Source organism: Lissotriton vulgaris, chromosome 7 (genome assembly GCF_964263255.1).
Source record: "Lissotriton vulgaris chromosome 7, aLisVul1.2, whole genome shotgun sequence".
NCBI lineage: Eukaryota > Metazoa > Chordata > Amphibia > Caudata > Salamandridae > Lissotriton > Lissotriton vulgaris.
This window is the reverse complement of record NC_141695.1, coordinates 634,752,920-634,763,896: the sequence shown is the minus strand read 5'-3', so window position 1 is coordinate 634,763,896 and position 10,977 is coordinate 634,752,920. Positions and strand designations below refer to the sequence as shown.

Below are 10,977 nucleotides of genomic sequence, written 5' to 3'. Positions count from 1 at the left end.
TCTTCTTTCTTTTTCCTTGTTATGTTAGAGTTTTTTTGTTAATATCAAGCTTAATTATTACCAACCAAGGACTGATATGGAGAAATTATAATTTCAAAATAGGATATGCGAAAAGTGACCATAGAAACATACATATAATTATGATGGATACACAATGAAAGCAAATTAAGAATAAAAAAAAACTGTTTAGTGAGGATTAGGTTTGGTGTAAGTTTCAGGGTTAGCGCCAGAACTAGGGTAGAGTTAAGTGCTGATCTAGGACCAGGGTCACGGCCTTAATATCAGAGTTAAAGTTAAGATTAGAGACACAATTATATGCAGGATAATTTAAAGATTAGGAAGAGGGTTGATTGCAGGAGAAATATTTTCTCTTTTATATTGGACTGATTTTTACAAAGGTTAATTTTAATAATTTATTTTCAAACATGGCAATTTTCATGTTAGTTACTTCTTAACGGTAACGGCTACGGAATAAAATATTTGTCAATCAAATGTTTACAATGTGTTGATAATTCACTGAGATGTAATCAGGCGTCCTGTCATATATCGCGTAAACAAGGAAAAGAGAATGAACCATGGCGATCTTTGATAAAGGGAGCAGGAAATTAAGAAAAGGAAGAGACTAGAGGGATCTGGACAAGGGGGTATGGAAGAAACAAAAATCAAGCATTAAAAATGCAATAGGTCTCGCCTTTGATTAAGTTAAAGCCATTTGCTTTGCTAATGGTATTGTATAGCAAAGCAAATGGCTTTAACTTAATAAAAGGCGAGACCTATTGCATTTTCAATGCTTGTTTCAATGGGAGCCTGTGTTGTTGGTCGGAACACAGTCTCCCATTGAAGTCAATGGAAGTCAGACCGAACAGTGTTCGGAAACGGTCGGACTGCCCAAAACCTAGTCAGTCGGAATGCTTTCCGACCGACATTGTAATCGGTCCCTAAATGTGCTTAAAAGTAGTTGAGAAAAATGTGTCTCATCAGTGGAGAATCTACAAGCACATACAATGGCAGAAGACCTCTGGCCTCAGTCAGAGACTGGGATTACATTGCTGATATTTTTGTTTAGCCAGTAGAATTTATCTCGTTTTTCTTTTCAATGGATATAAATGGTATCCAAAACTAGAGAGTGCGCAGTTAGCATGTGTACCTAGGCCACATTGGATTATTCACACCAGAACAAGTACACCACCACCTCACCAAGTGCCGTTTTGCTCTGGATATTACATTTAAAAGCATACGTATGTTTCCCTTACTTTGTTGCCCTGCATTTTGGGTGCCATTCAGGAGAAAACAGGCAGTCAGAGGCTGCTGGCTCTTAGAGGAAACTCCTTACCAGAGACTCACCGTGGAAGAGCTCCAGGGAACGCTGGAAAACTGTACCAATGATCACAATCTCCCCTGGGCCACTAATTGCAAAACATTTTATGCATGCATAATGAAAACCGGTCGGCACACCTGGAGAAGTCCTAGTACGCCAGGACATCTGAGGAGATGTATTTTTTCACTGTCCGACTCATGGAAGGAAGAAGGGACACAGCAGGACTCCTTACTGTGCAGAGAAATGCCATTCACTGTCCAGGGCCTCTGAGTTACTCCGTGCAGCAGTAGGACTGACACGGACTGCCTGCCGTCAATACAATCTGCCTGCTCACTCAGTGCTAATAGCGAACAGTGCACCAGTCCATCTGATCGGACTGTGGTGTTGATCGTTGTCTGCCCCTGTGTTAGGCTTGCACATCCCTCACCCCTCTACCCCCTACCCCCTGCCCCCTCTTCCACCCCCCAGGCCTCCTTGCTCCGTGCGACCTCTCAAAAGAGACTGGATCCGGCGCTTCCAGTAAATTTGTTAATTTAGCCTGTACACCTGCGGAAGATCTGACAGCATATCTATGGATGAACAATTGTTACTTACCTGTAAACAGGTGGTTCTCCAGTATTGTTGTCTTTCATAGATTCACATGCTTGAATATTCCCCGTCGTCGGAGTGGGAGTCCAACGGTAAATAAAATAGCAATAACATACTCATAATATGTATATGTAAAAACATAACACATGAAATACACATTAGAAAAGAGGCAGTAAATGCCTAGACATAATTCCACATAGGAATACATTGAGAGAGTAAAAACACTTGCAGTCTATTCTTGTCATTATGCTGGTCCAAACTGTAGCCAATCAGGCGTCAGCAGCCCTCCAGAACCTTCTCCTCAGATTTTCGTAGCACAAGAGTGACCATAGAGTCTATGAGGAGAATACAGCCTCTGAGGAGAGGAGGGTGGGTCACATGTGAATCTATGAAAGATACCAATACTGGAGAACCACCTGTTTACAGGTAAGTAACAATTGTTCTTCTCCAGTATTAGGGTGTCTTTCATAGATTCACATGCTTGAATATAGAATAGAAAGCAGTAATAGCCGGAAAAGGCTTTCATAGTCCTAATACACATGAACAGACTCATAAGACCAAAATATATATATATATATATATATACTATACTATTATAAAGAGAGAACTTGCACCTTTAGGCAAGGTAAACTCGGGAACCACAGCGCCAATCTACACACCCGATACACCGTTGAAATCGGCAGGGTGTGTAGATGGTCATAGGCTTTAATTTTTTTTTTAAATAAACGTTATATAAAAAGTTACATTTTTACAAAAAGTAGTTCCCCCAAAGTAGCGCCGGCCGCGACTGTGCGTCGTCACGTCAGGAGCAGGGGAGGAGCAGCGTCCCAGGAGCGGCGGACATGGCGCGCAGGGGAGGAGCGGTGAAGTGAGGCCAGCGGCGGAGCGGAGAGGCGGATATGGCGCGGGGAGGAGCGGCGGCGGACAGGTGGTGAGTGGCAGAGCGGAGAAATATGGACCGGCGGTGTGAGCAGCAGAGGCAAGGTAAGAATCCGGGGCAGCCAGGGTCGGGGCGGGCGGGCGGGGCACGGGCTGCTGGGGAATGTCAGGGCAGGCGGGGGTAGGGGAAGCCAGCATTTCAGGTTTGCGTGCTCTCCCGCCCCGGCCCCCACCCGCCACAACATTGTCCGGGACACAGACAATGTCGTGGCGGGCGGGGGCCTGGGCGGGAGGGCACGCAAACCTGAAATGCAGCCCCCAGCCCCCTTCTACCCCAGGCAACGCTGGGGCGGGCTGCGTATGTATGTATGTATGTATGTATGTATACATGTATATATATATATATATATATATATATATATATATATATATATATATATATATATATATATATATTCATGCAAGTCACAACAGTAAAATGGTAAACCATAATGGAGGAGGGAAGACAGAGGCTCACCTTATTGAAAAAGTTTGCGAAGAACAGCCTGTCCTACTGCTGTATCTGGTTCGTTGATGGCACCCAGGCAGCAGTGTTTCGTAAACGTGTGCCTGCTGGACCACGTGGCTGCTCTGCAGATCTGATGCAGCGGTACACCGGCGAACAAGGCAGTTGAAGACGACATCGCCCAGGTGGAATGGGCCCTCACTGAAGAGGCTTGCCTGCCTTTTGATGGCAGAAAGCAATGACCGAGGAAACTCAACGAGCAACAGTAGGTTTGGTAACTGGATGCCCTTTGTGGAAGCGTCCATAAGCTATGAACAGTTGATCAGATTTGCGAAAAGGGGCCGTTCTGCTGATGTAGAACTTTAAGCACCATTTAATGTCCAAGGAGTGCAAGCGCTGCTCCGCTGGAGACTGTGGGTTAGCAAAGAAAGTCTTTAGGAAAACAGGTTAATTGATGTGGAAATCCAAAGGCACCTTAGGCAGGAAGGTGTGATTAGTGCAAAGCACTACACAGTCCGGCTGAAATTGAAGAAAAGGAGTATTTATAGTGAAAGCATGAATATCACTTACGCGACGTGATGATGTCAGCGCAAGGAGAAGAGCAACCTTCCAAGTGAGAAACTTCAAGTCAGCCTTGTGTATAGGTTCGAATGGTGCCTTCATTAGTTGTGCTAACACGATGTTAAGGCGCCAAGAAAGAGGAGGGCGCCTAATTGGTGGGAATTTGCGGAACAATCCTTTGAAAAATTGACGCATTATCCTGGAAGAACAGAGTGAGGTGGAGCCATCCTGGCGGAAGCGGGAAATTGCCGCCAGAAAAACTTTCAAAATTGAATGAGAAAGTCCGGACTGAGCCAGTTGTAAAAAGAACGGGAGGAGCTGCGCAGGGGTTGAACGAATGGGATGGACACGAGCAGCTGCACACCAATGGCAGTATCTTTTCCATTTAAGCTTGTAGGTTTTAACAGTGGACGGATCTCTGGCCTGAGCGAGAATGTCTAACTAGCAAGGACCTCCTGAGAAAGGTAGAATTCCTGGGTCAGGGCAAACGATATGTGAAGAGGTAACTTACCCAGGCAAAAAGTAAATGTACTGGCAAGGTTCAAGTATTAACAATTTAAAATAGAAAATGATAACAAAAATCAAGCACAAAAAATAGCATTTAGAAATTTAATTTGATAAAAGTGATAAAAATAGTCATAAGGATAATCAATGACAGACAAAATTAGCAGTTGACAATAAAAATATTTTTAATTTCATTAGAGGATCAATAGATATGCATTGTTTTGTGTGTAGATGTTCCCAATGATCTGAAGGAAAGATGGTTTTCGTCTACGCGTTTCAGCTATTCCACCCCCACGCTATTGGACATCTCCTCAGTATACCCTCCATTAGCTTGCCCCATATATTTATAATCTTCACTCAAACCGATCTACACACAATACTGAGTCCAAAAGAGCGAATGAGCAACCTTCAGAGTTGTATCTCCCGCATAAAACGATTCTGATACATCATGAGCCCAAATGAATAAATGTGTAAACCTTAGATATACCCCTAGGACAACTACCATGAATCCGCACTGTTGAGACATTCCCTAACATTTCTGATGGCATACTTCTTTAAGAAGTCCTCCTCCATTCAGCCGCCTATCAAATCAAGCGATATATAAGCGCATTATGGCGCTCATTTCAAATCCATTTGTCATTTTGAGGCAGCACACGCCACGCAGAAGCGGGTTTCCGTACACCGAGCTGCTCCATCAGGTATTTACCTAGCATTTCTCCAGGCGTGCCCCCCCAGCTGATAAAGCTGTGTCATCTTCCTTAAAGCCTCTCGCTAATCATCGCGCTATGCGTTCTCTCTGCTCGTTCTAGCATCCGCTCATCTTATCAAGCCTATACATCTGCATTTTGTCTGAGCCTGCCGCCTAAACTAGCACCAAGTTGCTTTATCAGGTAATTATCGCGTTCTTGAGCGAGGCGGGCGTACAAACTAATAAAAAGCAGCTGCACATACCTGAACCCTGAGCAGCTTACCAGGTAACCGATTTAGAATCCCTGCAAATGCGCAGGCATGCATAATGTAGCGTAATACGAGGCAGAGCCTTGACCAGATTAAACACTGGCTGCTTTCTCTTTGCCTGTAGTTGCTGTCTAGCTATCAAGCTCCCATTTTAACCACCACACGGGATCATCGTCCTCGCACACTGTTATTATGGCTGAGATACCCGCCACCCCCTCTCAACACAATCCCCAAGAATGGGAATACGGAAACATTTCTGAACTTTTGGAAGGCGGGAGGGAGTTACCCTCCCGGCCGTATTTATTAAAATATGAAACAAAATTAAAACATTAAAATAACAGTTTCATATCATGTACAATTTCATTTCCACATTAAGATGTTTTGGCTGACCTTAACACATTTCTAATACAAAGGTTCTCCTAGCCGATACTAACATCCTACAAATGCATTTTCAAATTGAAATTGTACATCCTAACGTTAAGGGCCAACGGCAAGGTCGTAACCGGTGTCCGATCCCTAAACCAGAACTCCCCCCTCACTTGTGAGGGGCGGCCGCACAGAGGACTGCACCTCATGTGCACATACCAATTTCCCTTTTCTTGACGGGGGCCCCAATTAACTCGACGCCATCTTAGTGGTCGTCCGAGGACTCGTGTGAGGTGTCTAGAAGGTAGCGTAGACCCCCCTCCCACCCCACACAACTTACCACATCTGCCGTCGCAGATGTCCTGGCCCCGGGAAATTCCCCGGAGGGGCCCGTAGCCCCTCCTATCCAGGGAGGGCCCTTGACCGCCTTCCCTTTCCTTTCGGCGTCCCATCCTTAGAAGGGACCGCCTCCCCGTTGAGGGGCCAATGGCCACCTCCCCCCGGGCGCTCCCATCCGTAATGGGTGACGCCCCCCCCAGGGATCTTCCAATTACTGCTCACCGATCATGACCTTACCGCCCGACCAAATAATAAATACGACAAACTAAACTAGAGAGACTAATTACTAAAGAGGAAAAGACAAAAATATATTCAAAGTATGAACTGTCTAAACATCACTGATCACCTCTGGTGCAAATATTTTTATTCGATAAAGCATACTGTAAAGAATTATCCACTTTATTGCATACTGAATCACAACTTTATTCAGAACAACCTGTAAGAAAAAGTGAATTACCACGTCAAATAACTTTATTTCAAAAACAACTTGCTGTCTTCAGGGGCTGGTGGGTGGGTCAAAATTGGCTCTTCGTTCCGTCTCGAGCTCACGTGCAGCGGGGAGGTGCAGCTTCAGAGCACAGGAACAAGAGGATGCTTCCTTGGCTTGTCGCTCCTTTTATCCTTCTTCGGGCGGGCGTAAACCCGCCTCCGCCCGCCTCCGAGGGCGTGGCTGGCGGCTTCAGTGTCTAGGACAACCCACTCTTGGGCGGGAAAAAGCGCGCCCCGGCTACGCCGCTTTGGGCATACCAGCCGAGACTCGCCTCCCGCCCAAGATGGCTTCCCGGGGGGATCGGGGTACTCCACCATACGTTCGGGGGGACCGAGTGGTCGCCCCTTTCCATATGGCTGAGATACCCGCCACCCCCTCTCAACACAATCCCCAAGAATGGGAATACGGAAACATTTCTGAACTTTTGGAAGGCGGGAGGGAGTTACCCTCCCGGCCGTATTTATTAAAATATGAAACAAAATTAAAACATTAAAATAACAGTTTCATATCATGTACAATTTCATTTCCACATTACGATGTTTTGGCTGACCTTAACACATTTCTAATACAAAGGTTCTCCTAGCCGATACTAACATCCTACAAATGCATTTTCAAATTGAAATTGTACATCCTAACGTTAAGGGCCAACGGCAAGGTCGTAACCGGTGTCAGATCCCTAAACCAGAACTCCCCCCTCACTTGTGAGGGGCGGCCGCACAGAGGACTGCACCTCATGTGCACATACCAATTTCCCTTTTCTTGACGGGGGCCCCAATTAACTCGACGCCATCTTAGTGGTCGTCCGAGGACTCGTGTGAGGTGTCTAGAAGGTAGCGTAGACCCCCCTCCCACCCCACACAACTTACCACATCTGCCGTCGCAGATGTCCTGGCCCCGGGAAATTCCCAGGAAGGGCCCGTAGCCCCTCCTATCCAGGGAGGGGCCTTGACCGCCTTCCCTTTCCTTGCGGCGTCCCATCCTTAGAAGGGACCGCCTCCCCGTTGAGGGGCCAATGGCCACCTCCCCCCGGGCGCTCCCATCCGTAATGGGTGACGCCCCCCCCTAGGGATCTTCCAATTACTGCTCACCGATCATGACCTTACTGCCACAGGCCGGATAGTTGACCGGTTATCCGGACCCCCCACAAAACTCCTACCTAAAGGTCATGCTGTAAACTCTTTAACCAAGCTACGAGGTCTCCTATGAGTAAAGAATTCCCCACCCGGGACAAATGGACCCCATCTTCTAGATACATATGATCCCCCCCTGATACACCCATGAGGAATCGAATGCAATGTACTTGTACGGAACAGTCTACCAAGCTTGTTATTTACCTTCTTCACAGAATGATTTATAGCAGACCCTGAATTAGCCCCCCGCCACACCTTTCGTGGAATCATATGGGACCATGCAATCGTGCACCCTGGAACCCTTCTCGCCAACCAACTTACTGCGGATAGTATCGCCTCGAGAAGTAGTCGTCTACCAGTGGTCACCAAATCATTGCCCCCAAGATGCACTATGATTATAGATGGCGGTGACCTTGTCCGCCCTAACAAACCCTCGAAAAAAGTTTGAAACTGGTCAATACAGAGCCCGCCCCTTCCGTAGAAGGTCACCCTGTACCCGTATTCCCCAGCCATGTGAATCATGTCACCTGCTTTGAATACGTCCGCGGCACGCCTCACGTATGAGTGGCCCACGACCCACACCACTTTTTTCTCAGCCGGTGATCTTTGACCGCTGGGTCCCAGGTGTCGGGTCGACTGCACAGTCCGCCCCGCCTCGTAAGCTTGCGAAACTGTAAACCAAACAAAAACAAGAAGCGTGAGTACATGATCTCAGCTTCACAACATGTGCAACCGCACATACCTTTTGTAACAATTCGAGGACCAACGCCCCAACTGTTTCACCTTTTCCGCACTCAGACCCCTGGCTGTAGCCTCTGTAGCAGCCCCTATCCGGAAGGAATGGGTCCCAAACTCGCCCGGGTTCAAGCCCGCGGCCGAAATTGCCATTGCAAGCACCCGCTGGAACTGAAACCTCGTCAGTGGGGTGGCATCAGCGTGTCTCAACAAGGTCCCCCCCCATGATGCCGCCCTCTGCGCCAAATATTCCTCAACGCATACGACAGGGCACATGGGAGATCCGGGAATCCGATGGACTACTACACTGTCCCCGATCGCACCCTGATCGGTCTTGGACCTGGCAAATGAGACAATCATCGTCGCCCCCTTAACTTGAATGTGCTCTCGGCACAGTCCCCCCCCCCCGTATCCTGCTTGTTCTTTGCCACCAGTTCGCTTACCCGCATAGCCCCATGGAATGCTAATGCAAAAGCGGCCCGGAATAACACTGTTTCTGACTGGGATGAACATGTCGCAGGGAGTACGGACAGTAACAGGGCCAACCTTTCCAGACCGATCGGGTGCCTTTCATCTACTCTGCGACCCTCAAGGCGTTGCCACCCACGCAGCGCTTTCTGTACTACAAAAGACGCTGTAGGGTCCTGGATACCATGAGCCCGTGCCATGAAGGAAATGGCGGCCCGATGCCTCTGGGCCGTGGCTACCGATTTGCCTGCCTGATGTAATGACAGCAAAAACTTAACGACAAACTCTTCCTGGCCCCAAAGCTCCCCCCTAGCAGAACCCAAAAAGGACCAATAGGAACGGAACGCCCCTTCATATGCCTTCCTTGTCCTGGGTGCTAAACTCTCTCCCACAAGGTTTTGTAGTTCGGGGCACCGAGAGACCAGAGAGCTTCGGGAAATGGTGCCGCCACCGGGTCCGCTGTGGGCAGAAAACCCCAGAAGGCCTGCATACGGAAAAGAGAAAGCGCATCAGCAGCCTGATTCAGCACCCCTGGCACATGTCTTGCCCTAAAGAGCACGTTCAATTGCATACATAGTAAAACAATTTCCTTGAGCAATCTCAGAATCCATTTGCATCGTGCTGCCTGACTATTGATACACTCAACCACGGTCATGTTATCAGACCAGAACACCACAGAGTGATCCCGAAACCCCTCAGGCCATGTTTTCAAGGCCACCAGAATAGGGAACAGTTCGAGAAAAGCAATGTTACTTGTAAGCCCACACTCGTGCCACCATGACGGCCACGTTTGAGCCGACCAGTGATTACCAAATATGGCGCCAAAGCCTATACTCCCCGCCGAATCTGTCCACAGCCCCAACTCCTCGGAGGACACCGCCGGCTTGTTCCAGACAACCCGACCATTGAAATCCGCCAGGAATGCCAACCAAATGCGCATGTCCTGGCGAATCTCAGCCGAGAGCCTCGTGCGGTGGTGCCCCTCTTTAAGACCGACCATGGCTTGTGCAATCGAGCGGGAAAAAGGGCGGGCCATTGGCATCACTCTAAGGGCAAAATTCAACTGACCCACAGTCTGCTGCAATTGATGCAAATTTACCTTAGTCTTCCTAATACATGTTTCAAGCGAGGCCCTGAATTTCCTCACCTTTTCTTTGGGCAACCGGAAGCAACCCTCTTCGGAATCGAGCTCTATTCCAAGAAACTCGAGCGAAGTAGATGGCCCCACAGTCTTACCTGGCGCCAATGGCACACTAAACTGACTCATCAGACCACAAAATTCTTTTAAAGCCTGTGCACATTCTGGGTCCCCGGCTGCCCCCAGGAACAGAAAATCGTCAAGATAATGCATAACATGCTGAAACCCCGTCATTCTTGTGAATGCCCATTGCAGAAAACAACTGAATTTCTCAAAATAAGCACAAGATATGGAGCATCCCATTGGCATACATTTATCCATGTAATAGCGCCCCTGAAACATGAAACCAAGGAGACGCTGATCGTCTGGGTGTACCGGGAGCAACCGGAACGCTGACTCTATGTCTGATTTGGCCATCAGCGCTCCGGGCCCCAGGCGATTCAACATGGCGACGGCATCATCGAAAGATGCGTACCGCACCGAACAAACCTCCGGGTCTATCGCATCGTTCACCGAAAGACCTCTTGGGGCTGACAAGTTATGTATCAATCTAAACTCACCCAGGTCCTTCTTGGGGACCACTCCCAAGGGTGAACAAACAAAATTAGCAACTGGTGGCATGTCGAATGGTCCAGCAACCCGACCCCGGGTCACCTCCTTCCCAATCTTCGCTTGTACCACCGCCGTATTCTGCAGGACCGACAGTTGGTTCCTACAATGTGCTTTACCCTGAAAATTCCCCACTGGGATGCGGAAACCATACGAAAAACCGTCTCGCAACACCCCAGCGGAGACATGATCCGGGTATTCATTGAGCCAAGGAATCATTGCCGTGGTATCAACCGGGGTAGGTAAAGGCGCCCCTCGGACTATTTCAGACCTGTTTAGCGCTTCCCCTACTTCCGTTATCACCCGTTTTGGCTCTGCACATGGTCTCGGGATGCGAGGACTGTCCACACCCCCCACAGTCGTGCCTAAACTTGCATGACCCCTGGGGCC

At 48.2% G+C, this 10,977-nt stretch overlaps 1 protein-coding gene across 6 annotated transcripts in view; it reads right to left on the bottom strand.

Moving 5' to 3' along the window:
* Nucleotides 1-10,977, bottom strand: part of EPN3 (epsin 3) — a 372,455-nt gene that overhangs the window by 113,778 nt on the left and 247,700 nt on the right. The gene's annotated exons all lie outside the window — the stretch shown is intronic.